General features: G+C 31.6%; 1 protein-coding gene across 3 annotated transcripts in view; it reads right to left on the bottom strand.

Moving 5' to 3' along the window:
* LOC109538936 (ankyrin repeat and fibronectin type-III domain-containing protein 1) overlaps positions 1 to 22,542 on the bottom strand; it is a 106,759-nt gene that overhangs the window by 62,745 nt on the left and 21,472 nt on the right. The window contains exon 1 of one of the 3 annotated variants that reach the window (XM_048663783.1): positions 17,774 to 18,195. The exons of the other annotated variants lie outside the window; for them this stretch is intronic. The gene's annotated coding sequence lies outside the window, so the exon portion shown is untranslated. Of the gene's footprint in view, positions 1 to 17,773; positions 18,196 to 22,542 lie in introns of those variants that run through there. 3 annotated transcript variants of the gene reach the window in all.

Consider the following 22,542-nt stretch of genomic DNA (forward strand, 5'->3'; position numbering starts at 1 on the left):
ATTGGCGTAATTAAGTTTAGCAAATGCAGGTATGTGGCTTCGTCCATACGTAAGTAATTACGAAAATCGTCAGAATCATTGCGTAATTCCGCTATTAAATTCGTATGAGACAAGAAATTCCTATTCAGCAACCATGGTTTACACCATTTCCTTCCTAGTTTTTAAGTTCATCTTTTTTTTAATTACACACACTGCAGCCGTTGCAAGAATGAACTCTTCGTCCAAATGTTCCATCTTGGCAACAATGCACGTTTGGGTGGTCTTCCTTCACATCTGTGTAAAAACGAACTGAACGTGTAAACGCCAGATTTTCGTTCAGTTCATCTGCACAGATCTGGCTTGCGCAAGCCAAATCGTTCAGATGGCTTGAGCGTGTAAACGGGCTTTAAAGGGTGACTTTAAGGGTATGTGCACACCAACACCAAGCGAGTCCGAGCGAGTGTGCATATACGAGTAGAACGCGATTTTTTAATGCTCTCAGTTGTGGGTTAAAGCTTCGCCTGGGAAGTTAAAGTTCGTATTTTCCAAGGAGTTTCTTTCATTACGCTCATGCAGTTATTGGAGACACCGGTAATTGGAAGAGCGAAAAAGTCAAAAGAAACGATGGTCACATGAGATTAATCTAGCTCTTCGTAACTGAAAAAATTCTGGAAACTCCAAGAAATTTCCTATTAAAGTGAGTTTTTCCTCACTTAATGCAGCCGATTTTCTCTTTCGAGTGATGTTATGAGCCGCATTAGGGAATTTTTCATTTTCCCTTGGCGAATTTAAAAAAACCTCGTGTTGTCCGACTACCAATCGCTTCCATTTAGTATCTGAAAAAATCCTGAAAACTGCCAGAAATTTCCTATTAACATGAGATTTGCCTCATTTAAAGCCGCATATTTGTGGTTTATCCTTGACAATTTTTTTAAAACTTCTCTATCTATACCAACGGCCAATCGCGTACCCTTAGTCACTGAAAACATGCTGGAAACTGCCAGCAATTTCCTGTTCAAGTAAGCTTTCCTCACTTAAAGCAGCCGATTTTCTCTTTTGAATGATGTTATGGGCCGCATTCAGAAATTTTTTGTTTTCCATGGCGAATTTTTGAAAAACTCGTGATTACCAACGCTTGGTCGGCCAAACTCACCTTCGTAACTGAAAAATTGTGAGTTTTTCAAAAACACCTTGACAAACTTCGAAATATAGAAATACTCTCGTTTCGAGTGATTTCAGCAATAAATGTAAATTTCACATGTCTTCACGAACGACAAATAAAGTTTGATACAGATTTTGCAAATATTTTGATTTTATATAAATTTCAGATAAACTCAATTAATTTTTCGTTTTGCACTGCTTTACAGTTTTTAGACCTTAGCTTCATTTTTCTATTTGCTAAAGACTCAGTCGTTAATGCCCAATTAATAAGAAGGAGGCAACTGTAAAGTACTTTAACTTGCGTATTTTATTTACTACAAAGATCTTGCTTGACATTTCTAAAATTGCTATTGTTTTATTGATGCTATAATTGCCCATGACTATTAGGATAGTAGCGAAGTATTCTTCAAATGAATTTTCTAAGTAATGCAACTGCAGCCAATATGAATAGTTTTATAGTTTTATTTTTAAATTGATTGCCGCAGAATATGTAGGTATATGCTTCTTATTTATCTCTTTAATTCTTTATTCATTCCAATTTCCATTTTTTGATCGTTTAGCAATTATTTGAAAATTCGACTGTTTAATAAGTTAAGACTAAAAAACTGATAGGAAAGGGAAGAACCAGCCTTAAGACGGAGAAGAGTTGAGTAAAGAAAATATTCCATCCATTCCAATTTACAGTTTTATTTCTTTTTGCAATTATTTTAAAGTACGACTGTTTAATAAGTTTGAAATTTGATTGACACTGAAAAACTCAATGTAAATAGAAACCAATAAAGACTAAAAAATTGATAGAAAAGAGAAGAAAGAGACGAAACTCCGCTGTATGAAACAATATTGAAATAAAATCAAATATAATATAATGTAAACAAGGCAAAACAAGAGTTGGGTAAAGAACATTACTTTCAAACGTCACAATTTCAAAGACAAAAAACCTAAATCAATCAGAAAAAAAAGTGAAAGAATCAAGCAATCAATCGAGAAAATTTTCGGTGCATTCAACGGTTTAATGTAAAATGCCCGCACAAAACAAGTTAATATCACCAGGTGGTGTCTGAAATGTTAATCGAAAAACTGATAAAATGAAGCGGACAAAATTGTCGAATTTTTCAGGTCAATTACCATTGCCTGGAATGGCGTCGAAGTGCTCAGACGACCAGAAAGATGGCACAAACGTGGACCAGGATGGTTTGATAATCACATTCCAAGTGAGCACTCTTCGATCTTTTCTCCCCACTTTCGCCAATACTATGATAATATTGCCAAAAAATGTTCACTCCTTTCACCGTCTGCTGCGGGACTTATCTGCTTTTAAACTGCATTTTTACATTATGAAATGCTTTTCGATAGATGGAGCAGGGAGTTTTTAATTAAAAAGGCTTCTGGATTGGCTTCGGTAGACATAATTTTCAACTTTGCCAAAATATTACAATTTACAAATGAGAATGGAAAAGCGATTTATTGCCATTTTTATGTAGGTGCCTTTTTACGGTTTTATGGGTACCTACATCTAAAAGTTTTACTCTGAGACAATATCAGTATTCTAATAAAATATTTTATGTTGTTCCGATAAATCGCAATCGACTTTAAATATCAATATAAGCATTTGATCAAATAGAATAAAATCGATTAAGAATACTGACGTAGATGTTACATATGGTTCACAAAACCACATATTTCGACGAAGTTTTAATGAATGGTAATGCTGAAAAATCACTTCTTGGATCTGATGTACTTACGTAAATTGAAAAATGTTTATTTAGTTTACTCGGGTTTTTTTTGTAGCAGGCTGCTTGTAAGTTCCATAAAAGTTACGTTAAGTTACAATCCCAGAATTCGATTGACACGTTGGGGAACTTTTTAATGATTGATTTTCTCTCTGGATTATTGAAATTTATTTAGTATAAAAAGTCGATTTAGCAAATAATTGAACTATTCAGGAAAATTAAAAGTAAAACTTTATAACGCATATGATTGACAACATGAAAAAATAAATATTAATAACTTGACAAAATGATCGAATGCACTGCGAAGATGTGACGAATACAAAAAATAAAACACGACCAAAGTGATGAATAAAACATTTTGGTTTTCAACTAATTTTTTGAATGAAAAGTGATGCATCTATTAACAAAACCACCAAGTATAATGCTGGTGGGTTTGTAAATGAGTCGTATTTTTAATGCAATTTAATTGTTTAAAAATTTCGGGCGCTTCACTTGCGATGTACTCGCCCCCTAGACAATAGATACTTACAACCCTAGCAGGTATGGACTGTTTGTTAAAGCAATCTAATTTTCTGTCCCATTTTCCCCAGCACATTAATTTAAATTTAGGGAAAGAACGCTTACTCAAACAATGACCTAAATAGAGTGAACATGTTTTACTGGAAATTAAGGGTCGTTTAATTGTGTGTTACATGTCAGATCTAATGATTAATTGTTGTAATTTTTTCGAGCAACTTTTTAAGTTCAATAAAAATTTTCGAACACAGGGAGGTCGTTTTGTAAAATGCAAAATTTTAATTCGGGCTTTCTTCATCGATAACTTAGGCATGACTCAGATCAGACATCAACCACATAATAATAAAAATATTAACACAATAAAAAAAATCACCAATTCGAGTGTTAAAGTTGTCACTACTCACTAACTAAAAAACGTCCATTTGAGAAAAAAATTAACAAAAACAATTTTTTTGATCACTTGGACAAATAAAACTATATAAAATTTATATTTAACGTAGTAAATCACCATAAAAAATTGGCAAACAATTCAAAGTTACAAAACAATCTACATACAGCAATCTGAATGAATATTTAATGAAGTGCGAGCGCAGTATGAATATTAAACTTTTTAAATTAGTCTCCACTTCTGTTAAATGATGTGAAACTTTTGGTAGGAAGCGATAACGAAGATTGAAAATAATAATGCAAAGCAATCTGAGAATCATATAGGCACCTACATACAATTCGTGTTTAAATAAAATTTAAAATAAAATGATAATTGCATATTTGGGTTAAGAAACAAGGGACATTCAATTATTTTGATAAAATTGTTAGTGGTTATAATTACAGCATTATCGTGCATTATCGAGCTTTCAAGGAGAATTTCACAATTCCTTCTAGTCACAGTCTGCTCTAGAATGGTCAATTGTTCCTTCTTCACCACATTGTCTAGACACTTTATTTCAAGTATTATGCTACATATTATTTTATTTTTTTTACTATTTTAGAAATTCATTGAATACTCTTGTTTCATTCCTAAATTGAGTCGTTGGAAAAAAGCCGTGTAAATAGTAGTAAAAATACAAGGCACATTATAAATAAAAAAGTTTTTTAAGCCAAAGCATTAAATTTGCGGATGAAAGCAACTTTCGGAAAGATGCGTCGAATTACTTCAAATGGAAATAAAAACATGTTTTTAAGCAACATCAACAATCTAACATTACAAAAGCATTTAAGTTGTATTTAGACCTGTTGGAAAATATTTCTTTTAAACCAGTGCCGAGCGATACTTTATCTGATAAACGACTTTCGAAGGCCTCTAAAAAATAAAGCAAATAAACAAGAAGACAGTTATTTAGGTTTCTGCTTTTATTTGTCGGCTTTTCTTTAGTCCGTGAAAGGAAAATCAATTGAGAGCAGAATAACCCCAAACTGTTTCCAATATTACTTTTTTCGGCTGGAAGGTAGAACATATTTTTAATTAAATGTGTCCTCAGCTTGTGTCGGATTCCGTTGTTCGACTAATTTTTCCTTTTTCCACTTGAACGGTTATCGTGGGAAGCTGGTAAGAAATTGAGCACAGAACCAGGAGATTGATTGTTTAAGAACAATTAAAACAGGCTAAAAATAAGAAAATATTTTGCATTATATGTGAAATTTCGCATACGTATCATCAACTAATTATATAATATTTCATTCCGCTGAAAAAAAACCTTCAATAAAATGTTTAGGCCGCAGAAATGTATTCAAAGCCTTAAAGAATCTGACAAAAAATCTGGTTTCAGCTTGTAAGGAGATGGCTCTCATCAATTTAATTTACACCTTAATTACCTCAACAGAGGCAAAAAGCTCTCAGCTTTGCACCCTAATGGTATGAGTTTTTTGCCAGTTGAGCAAACGGGGGCAAAATTGGAGTATAACTCTCGTTGCTGATTGGAGTACTTAAATAATTTGTATTTAAATCTGTGTATATTTGGGAAGAGTACAAGTTTGACTCATTTGAGGATTTATTTGAGGTAAAATTAAATTGTAATTGAATATGTTGAGGAAAATTTGAAATTAAAGCCACATCACTTACTGATTTGTAATAATCATAATAAGATAAATTAAACATTTTGTTGTTTGCAACTTTCATTTTGAGGCTGGTCCGTTCTGGTAAATCGAAACACATTTGTAGTTTGCTTGCTAATTATTTAATTAAAACTTATGGTATTTTTTGCTAAATTTTAATTATGATTATCTGATTAATCCGTGCCCTTTACATGTAGTTTGACAAAAAACGACGTAGGTATAGTTTAGCTTCTCTACATAATGAAATAGGCAGTTTTTGACAATATTCCTACTTTCACCGGCGATTTTTAATAGAAGTTGAAACAGTAAAAATGTTTCTACTAGACCCTCAATTATTGGGAAATAAATGTTAATTACGTTTATAACGTCAATGTTTAAATTGCGTATATTAAGTGAAAAGATAACAAATTTTATTACTGAAATGGACGACTAAGTGTCCTGTTTTCAACTAAAAGCTCGTAAATTATATTTGTGGTCTACTTACAGCACGAAACATGCACATCGTTAAATTAAATATTTATTTTCTATAATAGTTTAATGAAGAATGTTTATCTCGGTTTGCGTGATTTTAAAGACGAGCGGCAGAGAGATTTGTAATTTTTAATCAATTTCAATTACATATGATTTGTTTGTGCGAATGTGCGACAAATAAATTGTCTTTCAAAGTGATGGATTACAATTCGTTGAACAAGCACGTTAAATATTCCCCAGTAAAAGATATTCTTCCATAAATACACACACTCTAATTGGATGCTTCCCAAGATATATTTTTCATCGATACATATCTTTCTGTGTCGAGTCAAGGGTGTCGATTTTTCTCATACTGTTGACAGGTCCTACACATTTCATTTGGTTTTCTCCATTTCCTTTTTGACTCTTCCTCTAAATAGATTTACATGTTTTTTTTGCCGCATGCCAGGCAGGCAATGACGGCCGTTGAAAAGGGTTCAGTACATTTAGAAAATCCCATTTCTCTTAGGGAAATTTTGACTGATCTACTGGAACATTTCGGCTATTTATAACAAAAATGATCAATTCAGGTGCGAACATTCAATGCCGTTTAATAACCCTTCGGATTATTTGGCGTATATTTGAAAATCTCCCTTTTCAGTCCGTGCAAATGGAACATGAAAATGGCATTAAAAATTCAATAAGTCAAATTCCAAACTCGAGTCTCAATTTAATGAAACCATTTATCGGATTTTCGAGGTAGGCCCATTTCCCTTAATAAAACTCGAGTTGATTGAACGACTTAAGTTTTTCATATTTGCCTGCTTCAACTCGTTTCCTCAGCTTTCGATAAATCCTGCCTTGGGCTAAAGTTTGTGTACTTTCCATTTTCTCATCATTTAACGAGGCTATTTATTTAAGGTCAGGAAAATGGATGTATTTTTTAATATTTCATTTAAACATTGCGAACCAAAAGGACGCTAACTATGACAATAACTATAATGTATTTTTTCTACCTTTTTTTAAGTCCCAGATGTGGTGAAACCCAGCAGGTAGTAACGAAGCTAATTGAGTGAATATTGTGAGCGAGATCAGAGGAAAGTTCGTAGCTTATTTTTGTAATTTTTGTTTCAGTAGCAATTTGGTCGTACTACATTTTCCAAATTGGCCAGAATTTCGATAACGCGTCACGTTTCGAGGAAAATTCTATTAGAGCAAACGCCTCATGAAAAAGAATCCTGTAACACGTTTCAGCAAAATGCCTGGAAGCCTTGTTACTCTTTCACCAGAATTTAGTGGACGCCTAAAATAAGTTATCTTAAGTCTTGTGCCTAAACGCTTGCAAGCTTCAGCCAAAAGAGTGAAAATAAAATGTTAGAAAATTATTTCGGCTGCGTTATCCCCTACACTGCTTAAACTATTTTTCTTTTGCGGATAAAAGTTCACGTTGTTTCCAGAATTTAACCTTTTTATCCAGCCTCTGGGGGCCACTTAACTTGGGATAATTGTAATTTAACCCATTTCCTAGTGACTAGATATTTTTTGCTACTCGAATAACCGAAAATCGAAAACAAGCTAGGACTATATAGAGAGATATACATTAACTGCTATGTAAGTTTACAATTTACCTTTTTGGATGTCAATCATTATTGCGTACAAATGAGTTAAAAAATCGTTTCGCCTTTGATAGACTAGCAGGTACCATTTGCGGCTGAGCTTAATGCGAAAATAACGATTATATCACATTGTTTATTGGTTTTGGTTTCCTTTGTAAATGTTTTTCTGCAGAAAAGTTAACTACCAGATGTTTAAAAGGTTACAATTACCTATAAAACGCTGACTCTCTTAATTATAACTGTCAATTGAATGAAATCGGTTTCTGATGATGGTAGTTGTCGGACTTTTTTGTCGGATATTTTGCATATTTAGTCCCACATATCCGATTTTTGATGGTCCGACGATCCGAAAGAGTTTTCATATTTAAGGTGTGGGACACTTTAAATATTTAAATCAACTTGGAATCAGATATCAAATCGGAGATAACTTAGTCCGGACGTACTTTTACTTTTAACGAATTTTGGAAGCACTTAAAAGCATTTTGAATCTGCTGATGAAATATTGATCTCAATCAAGCTCTTACTGAACCGTGCTTTCTCCTTGAAACATTCACATATCGCAAGTAAAGCACGGGCTGAAATTTGAATTTGAAAATTGAAATTTTTACCAGCTTTAGAAAAGCAGTGGGCAAAGAATGCTGAAAGTTTCACCAAAATCGCCAAGTATGCTGATTTTTCCTAGCTTGGTAAATATCAAATACAGGTTTTTACCCAAGGGCACTTTCTCCTTCAAATATTTGCATTTCATCAACTAAATATGCATGCAAACTAATATGCATGCAGAAATATGAAATTTCCATCATCCTTAGAAGACTAGCGCGTTTAAACATGCTCAAAGTTTCATAAAAATCAAACAGAATTCTGAGTTTTGCTTGCTAGCTGGCAAATATCGGTCTCAAAATGTTTTTACCAGTTTTCGAAAATCAGTGGCTCAAAAGATGCCATAAGTTTCATGAAAATCGCCGAGAGTCCGCATTTTTGCTAGATTGGTGAATATCAGTTTCAAAATGGATAGTTTTATCCAACTGCAATTTATCCTTTAAAAATTTACAATATATCAAATAAAGCAAGCAAAAGAGTGAAATTCTGACCATCTTTAGGAAGACTAACTAACAGCTCAAAATATGCTAAAAGTTTCATGGAAATCGATCAATATCCTGATTTTTTTCTAGCTTGGCAAATATCAAATGCTGGGAGAAATTTGCAATTTTCACCATCTTTAGAAAACTAGTGATACAAGGGATGCTTAAAGTTTCATTAAAATCAAGCATAATTTTGATTTTTGGGAGCTTGGCAAAAAACTTTACCTAACTGCACTTTCTCCTTGAAAAATTTGCATTTTCTAAACCAATGCAAGCAGAAATTAGAAATTTTCACCATCTTTAGCAGGCCACTTTACATAGACATGTAAGTCACTAGTCAGTGACTTAAAATATATTGAAAGTTTTATAAAAATGAAGCAGAATTCTGAGATTTTCTAGCTTGGTAAATATCGCGCTCAAAAAGGATGTTTTTACAGCAGTGCGCTTTCTCTTTCAAAAATTCGCAGCTTCGAAACTAAAGCAAGCAGCAATTCGAATTATTTTGAAATTTTCACCATATTTAGAAAACTAGTGACCCAAGAGATGCTTAAAGTTTGATAAAAATTAAACAAAATCCTGATTTTTCCTAGCTTGACATATATTGGCCTCCAACTGGATGATTAGACCCAACTGCGCTCTCTCCGGAAAAAAATCGCATTTTCTAAACTAAAGCAAGAAGAAATTTGAACTTTTCACCATCTTCTAAACGCTTGACCCTAAAGTTGCATAATAATCGTCCTGAATACTAATTTTTGTCAGCTTAGATAACAATTTGAAATATTTAAATACCATCTTTAGAAGACACTCAACTCTTAACATGCGGAACGACTCATCGACATCCCTCAAACTTCTGAGTTTTTAGTTGTCTCAGTAGATTGGACGTTCATTGTTTCTTTTTCTTATTTTGGTTCAGGTTATCCAAAATAATGATAAAACACGTATTTTGTTAATCGTTCATTATCGAAACAGTTTTCGGGTCTCCATTACTTAAACTTGTATTAAAGCACTTGCAATAACCAAATCACACACAACAGTGGAAGTGAGGTAAAACTCATACGATCTTGGATCGATACTTTAAAAAAATATGGGACGCATGAATAGGAATGCTGTCGGATGCTCAAATCGGATGCATTTGATCATCCTATCTATCATGCAACCTCAACTTTTGCAAGATTAATAAAGTTTCCTTGTTTTGTTTTTTATATTATCATAAACAATTTTATTTTTCCTATATCGTACTGCGCTTCCGACATCTTTATGCTTCACAAATAAACTGATTTCCCACAATATATCAATCTCAACGTCCCTAAATAGAATCCGGCAAGACAGCCTCGCCTTCTGTGATAAAAATATGTCTGCTACTTTATAAAGAGTGTTTTCTTTCATTTCTCTCTCGCAAATTTTTCCAAGGTTTTACTTTGCCGGTTCATTAGTCTCCTTGATATATTTCAAAGCATAACGAAGCTTCGTTTTTCTAATTAACTTGACAGGATGCTTGCGGTTTGTCAAAGAAATTTGTACACTAAACAAGCCGAAAAATCGTAATTTGCTCAATATGATCTTTCAAAGGTTTAATCAGGCTGTGCTTAACTAGAACGTATTGTTAGGTAATATTGTCATTACGTGCAAACTACTATGAACTAAAACGTTTCAAATTTTACATACTTAAATGACTATAAAAATTTTATCACATATATAATTTATTTTATTATCAATAGATACAGAGTTGCACATCGGACAAAACTTGTGATTTGAAATACAATAGAATGTGTCAATAATATAACCATTCATTACCAACCTAAGTACGGAATTTGATTCTAAATCACTTTCATTTCTAATTTCACACCGTTCTTGTCGGAAAAATCAAACTGAACAAAATTTATTTATCACTGTTTTTTATTATTTTTTTTATTTGCTACTTATTTGAAAGTGTGGTTTTAATAGTGTGAATGAGATAGAAGCGATTATATAAACAGACTCTCTTTTATTGCATAAAAGTAAAAACATTTCTGTAGGAAATAAAGATTATTTATATATATATATATAAGTAAAAACATGTCGGGCATTGTTATATTTTTTTATCAAGGCTATCTATCTCGCTGGAGAGTGTTAAATTTTAATGTTTTTGAGTTATTTTGGTAAGTTTTGGAATTCGGATTAATTATTTTTGCTTATGTGTTTTGTCAGGACAAATAGTTGTGGTAGTGAAACACAGGGTGAAAAATTGTAGGTTTTTTTAGGTTTCTGACGAACATATTTTTCAAATAATTACCGTTTCTTCATTAAAAAAATCAAAATTGTTGGTGCAATTTAGTGTTTTGTTTGCATTATTGCGCCTGGCATGTTTTTCGAATCTACGATCGCTTTAAGTAAAAACTGCGAAATCAGAATCGAGAACTGAATCATGTGACCTGTGAGTATGTTACATTGGAAATAATGTCTATTAATTTGCTATAAATTTAGTTAATAACTTAATATATAATAAAATGTTATTTTATTGTGTTATTTTTAATTCCATTTTCCAGTATATTTAATTTCAATTTATTAGACAATATTTTCATGGTGATTTTGCTAATTAAATTATTATTAATATTGAAACACAATGCAACCATCAGCACGATCAGAGCCGACAAAGGTATCTAATAAGATTATGTAAGGTTCAGGTGAATCTTAACAGTACTTCTTTATTTTTTCCCAGTTGTGCACTGTTGTTTTGTATTATTACTTGGTTCAAGAAGAAAAGAGAGAAAAACATTTTTGAAGAGTAAATGAAACTTTAGGCAGTCTCGAGATTCTTATTTCAGACTTCACTTAGACCAGTTTGTAGTATATTAGCTCTCATCCGAAGAGTTCAGCCTGAAGATAACGATTATTTCGCCCTTATATTTTACGTCAATATAAACAGTGAACATATATTTAAATTGCTTTTCAAATATTTATTTAAGGAATAATTTATTCCGCAGTAAACGACCAAAGCCAAATAAGACTGAAAAAATTATTAGTTGCAGTTTAGCCGTTAGCTGTTTCTATTAACTTTTTAACACTAAACAAACAAGAGAATGAAACAAAATTTAACTTTAAAAATGTATTCGACTCTCAATATTTTTTATCTTATTTGCAAGTTCCTAAGCAGCTGCTATTGAAAATTAATAAAAGCGAACAATTTTAAATATTGGATTTCTTGGATATGAGAGTTTCTTGGATATTTAAATTCATTTTGGTTCTAAAGTATAGATACAAGTAACCCTTTGATATTTGAGTTCTTAAAACTCGCCGCAGGCATAAAAAGGCAGCTAAAAACTCAAAATTAATTGCAAAATCTCATTTATGTGAAGAAATGATCAGTGTGTTGCTGGAAAAGGTTGTCTAGAAAAAAGGTGTCACCCGCCTATAAAAACTCTTCTCAAAACCCTTTTTAATGCTGTTAGACCTAAACAGTCGTTCGTAAAACAGCAAATAAAAATCAGTAAAATGTCTGAAACGTCCTTTAGGATTTCAGGCTTTCAAGGCTCAAAATATCTAACCGGCATTTATTGAATCCGTTTGGATTTACCCATTTCAAATTACTGAGTTTCGACTTCTTTTTATAACGCCTTGTCGGCCTAATTTTTGTAAAACTTTTTGCTGAATATGCTGTTTTCCTAGTCTGAATTGGGGCAACCGTGTGCATTTTTATAGAACACCTTCATTATTATTTAATATGTGATTAAAATAAAATTGCAAGTTGGAAATTACGTACGTCATATCCTGGCAAGTGCTCTGCTGCTTGCTCATCATAACAATTTATTTGCAATCATCAGGAAAATAGCATTGAAATAAGTTTGTAGTTTCTCGTAATTATCGTTCATTATTTCATTAAAACTATTCTTGGGGTTTTAATGAAATGTTTTGTTAATCTTGGAAGGTCTTAGCGAATTAACATGTTTTATCGACCGGCAAAAAAATTAACAATAGCGAAAACGACCAGCAAAAGTATGGTTTCAATCACCAGTAGCCACCCTCATGTTTGATCTTTAAACCGATATTGAAAAGCATTTATTTCAAATGGGTTTTAATGGAACAACCGGAGAAAAGAGCAGGATTTTGGATGTATTATTCACAAGCTAAACCCAACTGATCAGAACTAAAACGCTCGCATTCGATCTTTAGAGTTCTGCAAAGGACACGCCTAAAAACCTGTTATTTTGCTAAATAGTTAAGGCTGACAAACATTCGATAAATTTGGTGCAGACCATTAATATTGTTCTATTTATTATATGGGGAGCATAAACGTATGCGTTATAGAACTAGGCGTTAGTTTTATGAATGATAAAACCAATCTCAATATTGCCGAATATTAATGGTTTTTATTACTGCTCTCAATGTGGAATAACGAGCAACGTAAGTATTTATATCTAGAAATTATAGATACGAAATCTTCAATTTAATCTTGTTGGTTGCTGGGTCGGAAAAGGCGGCTTAGAATGGCAATGATTTAAATTATCACTTACATTTTAAAATTCGAATGTAATTCAATTCCTAAACAAAAAAGTTAAATTAATTTAACAGTTTTGCATTTTCTCAAAAGTATTTGTCGACATTCAATTTTCGAGCTGTGGAAAATATCTCGCAAGTTCTGAATGGCAGTAAAGGCTTTACATAAAGAACTCTACTATACCGAGTTATAGAAAATCCGATTAATTGCATTCGAAAGTTTAAAGGGGGAAATTCTGGCTGTCGACTCTGCAATTTAAGTACGATTAATGCCGTTTTCACTAATTAACTCGGAAAAAGTTTTACAGAATGGAACTAGCAATATTAAAAAATGTCAGGAGAGAATTGAAAAAACACTTTTCGAATAAATAAAAATTAACTAATAATAAATTCGAATAATAAAAAATAAAACTGATTAGAGGTAGCATGAACAGTCGATATTATAATCTCTTTGTCTCTATAAAAACATATTTGTCATATTCTTTTTACTCGTAAACCTGTGGTCGTGCACCCCACTTTTCCCCAGATAGTTTTGCTATTTCAGTTAAGAATGGCTATTTTCCTTCAATAATATATTCTCAATGGAAACCTTCAGGGTACTCGTATATCGAAACTTTGAATAAAACATGTATTATTGATGAGCTGTTAAATTTCGTAACGATCGGATATCATCTTTCGAAATGGATTATAAATTTCTCATCAATATGGAGGGACCGGCAGCGCTCATAACTAATGGAAACAATTTCCAGTTTAATTTACAAACGCATTTTATTTCACCTGTATTGGAAATACTTGTAAAATTTTAGTATGCATTTGGAAAAAGTGTTGCTTATTTTCTGGTGTTGTGAGGGATATTAACAGAGTTGTAGCAACATTTTCAACTGTGACTGCTAAACTTTTTGGACTTTTAGACCGTCGAGAAAAATATTTTTTTTATATATATATATTTTAAAATATAGTTTTATTTCAGATGCGGTCTAAAACCCTCAAAAACTCAGCAGTTTCAAGCAATTACGCAAAATCCTAACTTTTTATTTTTAGTTTCTGTTTCAAAATACTCAAGCAATAACTTGACCTAAAGCCCTAAAGTCGAGTTGTTTGCCATATGAAGTGAAAATCATAAAACATTCTAACTACGTAAGAAAATGTTTAACAAAGGCTCTCCAATTCACTTTAATGTTTACTCCTTCGCGATTGGATATCATCTTTCGAAATTGATTATAAATTTCTAATCTATGTGGAGTGACGCTTTATAGCTAACTGCAATTTTACAGTAATAAGAGCCCAACTATCTAAAAAGTTAATGACTGTAAATTTTATGGCCTGACTTGAAAGTGTTCTCCAAGCTTTGTACGATTAAATATAGCGTTTTATGAGCTTTGAAGATCTTATGTCCCCTTTATTGCGAAAGCATTTTAAATTATAAAATACAATAAAGATTACATTTTATAATACATGGAACATTTTAATAAGCTTCTCAATTTTCTTTACGTCCTTGTTGAACTTGTCAAGTCAAGACAAAGCATAATTTTAATACGTATTGAAATATTCTTTGCATAAGCGGTTCGTGTTAAAATCAACATTTTTTGAAAATGTAGCGGTAGTAGTTTAAAACTGGTGAGTTTTTAGGGCTTTTGAAAAAGAAACCACAGGAAGAAATTATTTTTCTACGACGACCAATAAGCCCGAATAAGTAACCAGTTTCAATACATCGCTTGCTGCATAAATAGTCATTAAAAACTGGCATTTCATGTAGGTTTATTACTAATGATTTCAAGTTCTAAAAAGCATGTACAAATCTTTAAACACTTTTCATAAGCGGCCAGCTAAGCAAAATATGACTGTTGATCTGTTATATAATGTTCAATAAATGTTCTTTTCACGCTCGTTAAGTCCTTGCCGGCACTTCTTCTAGAAGGCAGATTTAGCGCATACATGAGTGATTATCACTTTGACTTTTAGCGCATTTATTACGAGAGAACGTTTAATTAACATGTGTAAAGATATATCAATCAACTTCGCATACAGTTAGGAATCATTGCGCTTATCCCCAGTAAAAGAACTATTTCTATTTAACTCTCATCTGAAATGTTTAATGTTGGTCTCTTCCGGGTTTTACTTTTTATGACTAATGCCATCATGCTTAAATTGGATGCTTTCGAATTTAAATCATTTTTTTCCTCTTATTTAGTGCCATGTTTGTTTTTATTTATTTAATTAAAATAAATACTCGTTTTACTTTATTTTTTTTGTTGCAAGTTTTTACATATTTTCAGTGAATATTAGCTGGATTTAAAACTTGTTAATCAATCGAATCGAAAATCAATATTTTTTATTTATAACACTGAGAAGATTATGAAGAAATTTTAAGTTTAAACAGTGTTTCCTTCTGTACCTTTATATCTTTTATTTACATATAACCGTTCGAGTGGACCAACTAAACAAAATTCCTTTTAGCAAATCGGGGTTTTAGAAATATTATAAAATTTTTTATTGATTTTAAGTAATTATCTAAAGTTCCAATTTCGCAGCGAAAAGTGATAGCTGGCGTCATTTTGTTGGAAATAATTGCCAATTTATTTTTCAAACGACCATTATGGCGCTTGTACTAGAAATTATTACCTTCTTTCGGTATACATTTGGGTAAATTACTGCTAATTTTCTGGTGTTGGCAAAATATTTATGGATAGTGAACATTATAGTAAACGTTTAAATTTTGGTTAAATGTAATCTAAATAAATAAAACGTTTTAATGCCTTTCTATAATATTCACTTTTATTGTTGTTTGGACTATTTACCATAAAACAGACAATAACTTGCAGGAATTCATCTAAAGAACTGAAGAAACTGAAGAAAGATGTTTTTTCGAGAAGTTGAAAATGGTGCCACAATTTCACACATATCTCAAGAATTTCTGTAAAAATATGGTTCAAAAAAAAAGCTCAATTTATGCCATTGAGATTGCGGATACGGAATTAAATATGATGTTTTCTGAGAAAAAATAAGCTCTTTTTAAATCCCAAATGTTGAAATATAAGTATTTAGTTCCCAAACGAAATTTCAAAATTTAACTGTAATTGCTGTTATGACTAATATTGTTTATGATATTTTCTCTTAAAATGCTACCGGCAAAAAATTCGTTGAGGAAGATTTTTCCACAAGAAGATTTTTTTGTTGGTTCTAAGTAGATAATGTTTGCTAATTAACTAAAAAATTAATACAGCATTTATTTATACGAAACTTCTTTAAAACAAAATTGTAAATTAAACTTTTTCTAGCGGTAATAACAAAAACAAAGAAAATGTGTTTTGCCAATTGATCCGCTACTATTTAATTGCAGAAAGTACACTGAAACACATTATAAGTACTTAATATTTTATTATCCCAAAATTGATGTTATGATTTCAGAACATCAACGTGTTTAAAAGATGAAGTTATGAAAAGCGATCGAAGTAAATATGCTCATTTTCAACATTTCCTTATAGACCATTAATGCCGAAATTGGAATGTTAAGCTTGACCGTTAATACTGAATGTATATTTCTTCAATTAAAAAATCTTTATTGACAAATTTTAAGTAGTAATATTTTAATTAGTAACATTGGAGGCTAATAATTAAAGTAAATAAGTACGGATTAGTCGGTAAAGTACTTAAAAAATATATATCAAGACCATAGAAAATCTCCCATTTGCGTCTAATGCATTTAGACCTTCTAAAGACACTAATTAAACGCTAATCAGACTATCGATTCGTTTTTGCAAGAAGAAAGCCTTTGTAATTAGCTAATTACAGAATGGCAACCAATACAATAATCAACCATAATAGTTTCCTAAAAAGAATTATAAATATCTTATTAAAAAGAGTCAGTAGAGAATGTTTTAAGCATATCACGCAGTTCGGGACCTACCAGAAAGTGCACACAATTTAATTGGAAATAATGCAATATCCAAAGCTAGAGCATTAATATTCCCTTTAATAATTGTTTTAAAATTAATTAATTCTAAATCCGTTTTTCTCCCAACATTTGCTTCTTTTGAGATTGAAAGTACCGTCTAATCAAAAACCGCGCACCTAATTATCTATCGGTAGATACCTCAAACTTTAAACATAACTTAAAATGAAAATAAATAATAATAAACAAATGTAATAAAATCTAGATAAAAAATGATGTTTAGAAGCATCATACTGGTATATTTACGGAACTTGAAAAAAAAATTAAAAGGCGCTTTATAAAAAATTTATACACGTTTTTATTTTATTTTTACAGGATTAAACAAACGTGTCTACTTTTTCGAGAGAATATTCTTTCATTCCATACAATTCATGCATTCCATCCAATGAATGTACTTTGAGAATTAGCTTGCTTAATCTTTATTACCGCGGCACAGCAAAGTATTATCGGTTTTATCATAATTTTCTAGACGATTTCCAATGTTTACTCGCTTCTAGCTAAGTTAATATTCGTAATTTTCAGGATGCAAACATTGATTTTGAAGAATATTAAGAGCGGTTTTGATACGAGAATTTGAAGAAGTGCCCTAAAACCAATTTTTTATTTATGTTTTGTTAAGGAACAATAATTATGAGTTATTTTACAGAAAAAAATTAAAGCAGTATTTGAAATGACGAACTCCAAATTTAAATTTAACTCACAGCCAACCGCTATCTGCACTAAAGAAAAATATCATATTTTTCTTCTTTAATAAGTACTCACCGTACTTTTTCTTCTTCAGCTTGAGTTCTAGCTTGAACAACTTCTCTAATCAGTAAAAAATCGAACACAAAGGTCAATACACATATCGCCAATAATCGAACGTCCCGAAAGCTCAAAAGCGCCCACAATATATCGCCACATAACCTAACTAAACTTCACCTGCTTGAAATTAAACACTTGTGTCCCTTGGAACCACCTGTGAGACCCAATGCGCCCAACCATTAGCTTTTTTTATCAAGTACCTGAATTCGCTCTAAACACTTGCCTAATTAAATTGTTTCCACGAACCCGAATTACATTTTTAATTAAAATCCCGACTTTTAAGAGACAAATAAACAAAAGAGTACCGATACAACAGCGTTTAAGGCAGTTAAACCAAAGTAGCAAGGTAAGAGTCCGTGAAGAATGAGATAGGAACCAAGTTGCGACATCGTTGGTAACTTTTATTCTTGTTGGTAGTACCCGCAAAAGATATGGGTGTCTTTTATTGACCGAAGTGGGTACCAGCTTAAAGTTCAAACTTAACGGAACCAAGGTTTGCGTACCTACTGGTTAAAGTTGGAGGTGCCGAGCTGGTACTTGTGTCATTCTGCACGTGTGAGAGGATGGGTTGTAAACGGTGCATGACCGTAAGTCGAATTACGTGCTATCGAAAAAATACGGATTAAATCACTTATTACGTCTTTTAAACTTGATGGTACCTTAACGTTGCTTGGATGACCAAATTTGGTTCTTGGGCCTTTTCGACTCTTCGTTGCCGACAAATTTGCATTTTGTATTTTAACTTAACAGTGTTTACGACACTATAATTATTTTAATATATAAGATGCTCAAACATGGTGCAAAAAATTGAAGTGGTGATTCTACATCAAAAGTTACAAGTTCATGATAGCAGTTTTCTGAAATTTCAAAAAAGCTGAGCTGCAGTACATCGAAGTAAGATTTTTTAAATATTTTTTATTTTTATATTATTTTTCCTTTCTTGCCGGTTGTTTTCAAATTTTATCTACATCATGTAAATGTAGTTCAGTTTCAGTGATCAAAGTTACCATTGCTAAGGTGCCGAAATCAATATTGGTGAAAAACGTTTGAAATATTAGCTGAATTAACTTGAAGTTCAGAATTTTTACCAAACAAGAATTCGTTTGTTTTCATTTAAAACTTCAATATTATCTATATTATTAGAACACATTTGTTTTTTATAATAAAAAAAGGTTAGACTTTGCAGTGGAATTCTATATTTAATTTATATTTATTTTCTAAATTTAATCTTTGCCATTAGTGGAGGTGAAATGGAATTGATTTCTTTGATTGATTATGTCTACAGTAAAACATTTATTAACCGAATTATTCACTGGCACAATTTTTTCGAATTACATTTGTTTTTATATTTGACTTCGCTCTTGTTTTTACATTAAATTGTAGTTTCCCAAAAAATTGCTTTTTGTGTCTCCCATTAATATCATTAAAATGCTATTGAACGTGCGTTTCCTTCTCTCTCTTTAATTGAGTTTGTAATAAAATACAAAATCTATGTTTTTACTACTCATTTATCTTTCGCTTTGAAGCCAACAAAGTCCTACGTAACTTTCCTTTTGTATTTAATTCCAATCGAATTAACTCGATTGTTTCAATACACGAATAATTCGAAATATTTATTTGGATTATTCTCATAATTCCCCCAATAGATTTATACAATTCTATTCGAGAGTTATTTTACGTTATTTTAATTATTGAAGAATAAAAGTTCCAGATATTTTACACCTTTTCCATAATTGTATTAAGTTCATTTTAAATGCATTTGCTTCCTTATTCCGAAAAAAATTATTTGATTTTATTTTTATTTTAAACTTAAAGGCCTTGTGTCAACTTGGTGGTGCTCATTTTCGTAGAATTATAAGTTTTGCAAAAAATTAATTAGTTGAATTAGGTATCGTTTTATGTCCGATAACAATTAATGTTAGAGTTTAAAATTTAAGTATAAAAAGAAATTACTTTAACTATTACTGAACTCACTCCTAAAAAAGACCACAAGGATCTTCGAAATGTCTCCAAATATTCATCCTTAATCAATCAAATTTTGGCCCATTTTGAAATGTTTTGTTTCTAATCGACTCTCAATATCTGCTTCACTGTGTCACTCAACTTATATCTATTGAATTATTGTTTTAAACATTAACTTAATGTTTTAGTTACCAACTTAAAATGTTTTAAGAGCTCCAACCAATCCAAACCATATTTTAAAAACTTGTCCAACTGATAAATAAATTCGCTTTCTAGTATCCAAAAGTTCAGCACTAAAGTGAAAACTTGCACTAACACTGAAAATTCAAGAAGCAATTTTCAGAGAAAATAAATAGATCATTTAACCAAAACTATTTTGCAATTTATTAATAATTAAGGCAAGAAAACCCCACAACTTCGGAAATTCATGACACTGATATTATTAACGAATAGTTTGCATGGAACGCTGTAACAAATTTGGATGAAATTTACTTGAATTGTGGATTAAATACTCTGCCGATTTTCGTTTTGAAAACTTTGACACCCTGCATCTTTAAAGAAATGCACTTATCTTTAAAGAGATGCAAGGTGTCAGAAAAAAAACGTTTTTGACCGACTATTGCTGGGTCATCTCAAAATGAGACAAAAATTATAATTATGCTGAGTAAATACACATTTCATACTTTCGTGTATCCTGTTGTATTTGGCAGTTTTAAATGTAATCTATGGATTATATTCTGAAGCCAAATTAGCTGGTAGGAAATTGTCCATGTCCCAGAGAAGACCATAATCAATGTGATTAATATAATGTAATAAATTAATACACACGTATGTTACATGTAATTTAACTAATTGGCTCTTATGTAAAATCATGCATCAACTCCAATTAGTCTAATGGGGCTTGTATACAATTCTATTTACATGGAATTTTGTACTTCGCAAGGAATACTAATTGAGTGTTAAATTGTGGTTAAACCTGCATTTTTCATTCAATAGTTTACGGTATAAACTATCGGAAATATTACTCGATCAGCATCTGGGCGATCGAACGTAGCTGATGGGATAAAAGTAGTAAAACCGTTAAAATTTAATAAGCAAGGGTCAATCAAGAATCTTATCTGGACGTCGCACTTTTTCTGCAACTGGGACCTATTCAATTTGTCTGAACTCAATTCGTACCTCGATCGTTGAGGCTTATCTACCGCAAATTAAGGAGGATTTGGTAGCTTGGTATTTGCTCCTCAATTGAACTGGAATCTAATATCTCATAACGAACCTACCATCAGTGGTGTAGCAATTTTATTTAATATCAATAGTTTCAAAATATTTATGGCAATTGTGTGGAAACTGATACTTGACTTTATGCACTAAACTTACAATTGATTATTTGTGGTCTAACTATAATCATTCGTCAGATTGACACAAATTTTCAAAACTTGTCGCTTCATTGTTTTTATGGGTATTTTCAAGCTTTTAGGGGATGATTTTGTTATTTAATTTTTAATTGTTTTATGATGAATTGATTAAGAAATAGTGCTATTTAATTGTCCTTTGATGGCGCATGTGTTTTTATTAAATAGTTTTATATTATTGACTGTTGGAAAACAGGCCAGAAATACAGTAATTTCACCAGCCAAAAATAATATCATAGGGAATTCGTTAAACTGAAATAACTGAAAAGAAAGGCTTAATTTTGCCCAAGTTTTAATCTTATTGTTTAAATTTTTATTACAATTTTTAATTGAAATTCAACCCCAATAAGCAGATTTGAGCGCCTTTTCGATGGAACATTAGTACGCACGAACTTACAGTGTTCTGAGAACCATTGCGGCTCCCAGTCTGTACATTGCGAAACAAAGTTAAATGTTTGATGAAATTTAGTTTCTCCATACAAGTGTTCCGCACTAAAATAAAAAAGTGTTTCTTAAGATAAATAACTTGTCGAGTTTCAGCAAAATCTTGAAAATTTACATCATTCGCGAAGTTTGAAATGCGGAATTATAAAAAAATTTCACCTGGTTCTTTTTAAAACTTTCAAATCTACAAACTTGAAAAAGTTCCCTTATGGTTAAATTATCTTGCTCCTGTCACTGTTCCTTAATAGAATCACGAAGTACATATTACGGAATATTCCACACTGCACTCGGTCCAATGGAATGTATTTTATTCCATATCTGCGAGGTACGAATATTGTAATGTCAGCTCCATTTCCAAGTCAGCCGAGTTTAATTCGGTTTGGAAATAACTGGTTAATTTTAGTCAGTTTCAATGCAGTTCAATACAGTTTTGTCTGGCTTATTCTAAGAGAAAACTAAAGATAAAGAATAAATGCAACAAGTGCTCGGAGAAGTTTTGTTAGATAGAGGGACCTTCATTCTGAACTTTGTTGCTTTAAGTCGATTTTGAATGTCTGGAAAGTTTAATGTGCAGCGAGTTTTTACCGTTTGGTATGTTTCCAAATTCTCATTAGATGATTATCTTAACAGTAAATTATGACTTTATACTCAGTATAAAGAGTTTTTAGTAAACGAAAATTCTAAATGGAAACGATTTTTCGCGGCTTAAGAGGACAAATAATTTTTGGAATAAGAAAAATTTACTGCTTTCTGTTTAAAAAATTTAGTGTCGAACGAAGTAAATTTTTCTTATTCCAAAAATTATTTGTCCGCTTATGCCGCGAAAAATCCCATTCATATAGTCACTATGTTATTGTTCAGTTTGGACACTTGTTCCAAGTGTTCAATAAATTGTACTATTTAAAAAAC

Source organism: Dendroctonus ponderosae, unplaced genomic scaffold (assembly GCF_020466585.1).
Source record: "Dendroctonus ponderosae isolate FM_Combo_2020 unplaced genomic scaffold, Dpon_F_20191213v2 Dpon_F_20191213_2, whole genome shotgun sequence".
Classification (NCBI taxonomy): Eukaryota; Metazoa; Arthropoda; class Insecta; order Coleoptera; family Curculionidae; genus Dendroctonus; species Dendroctonus ponderosae.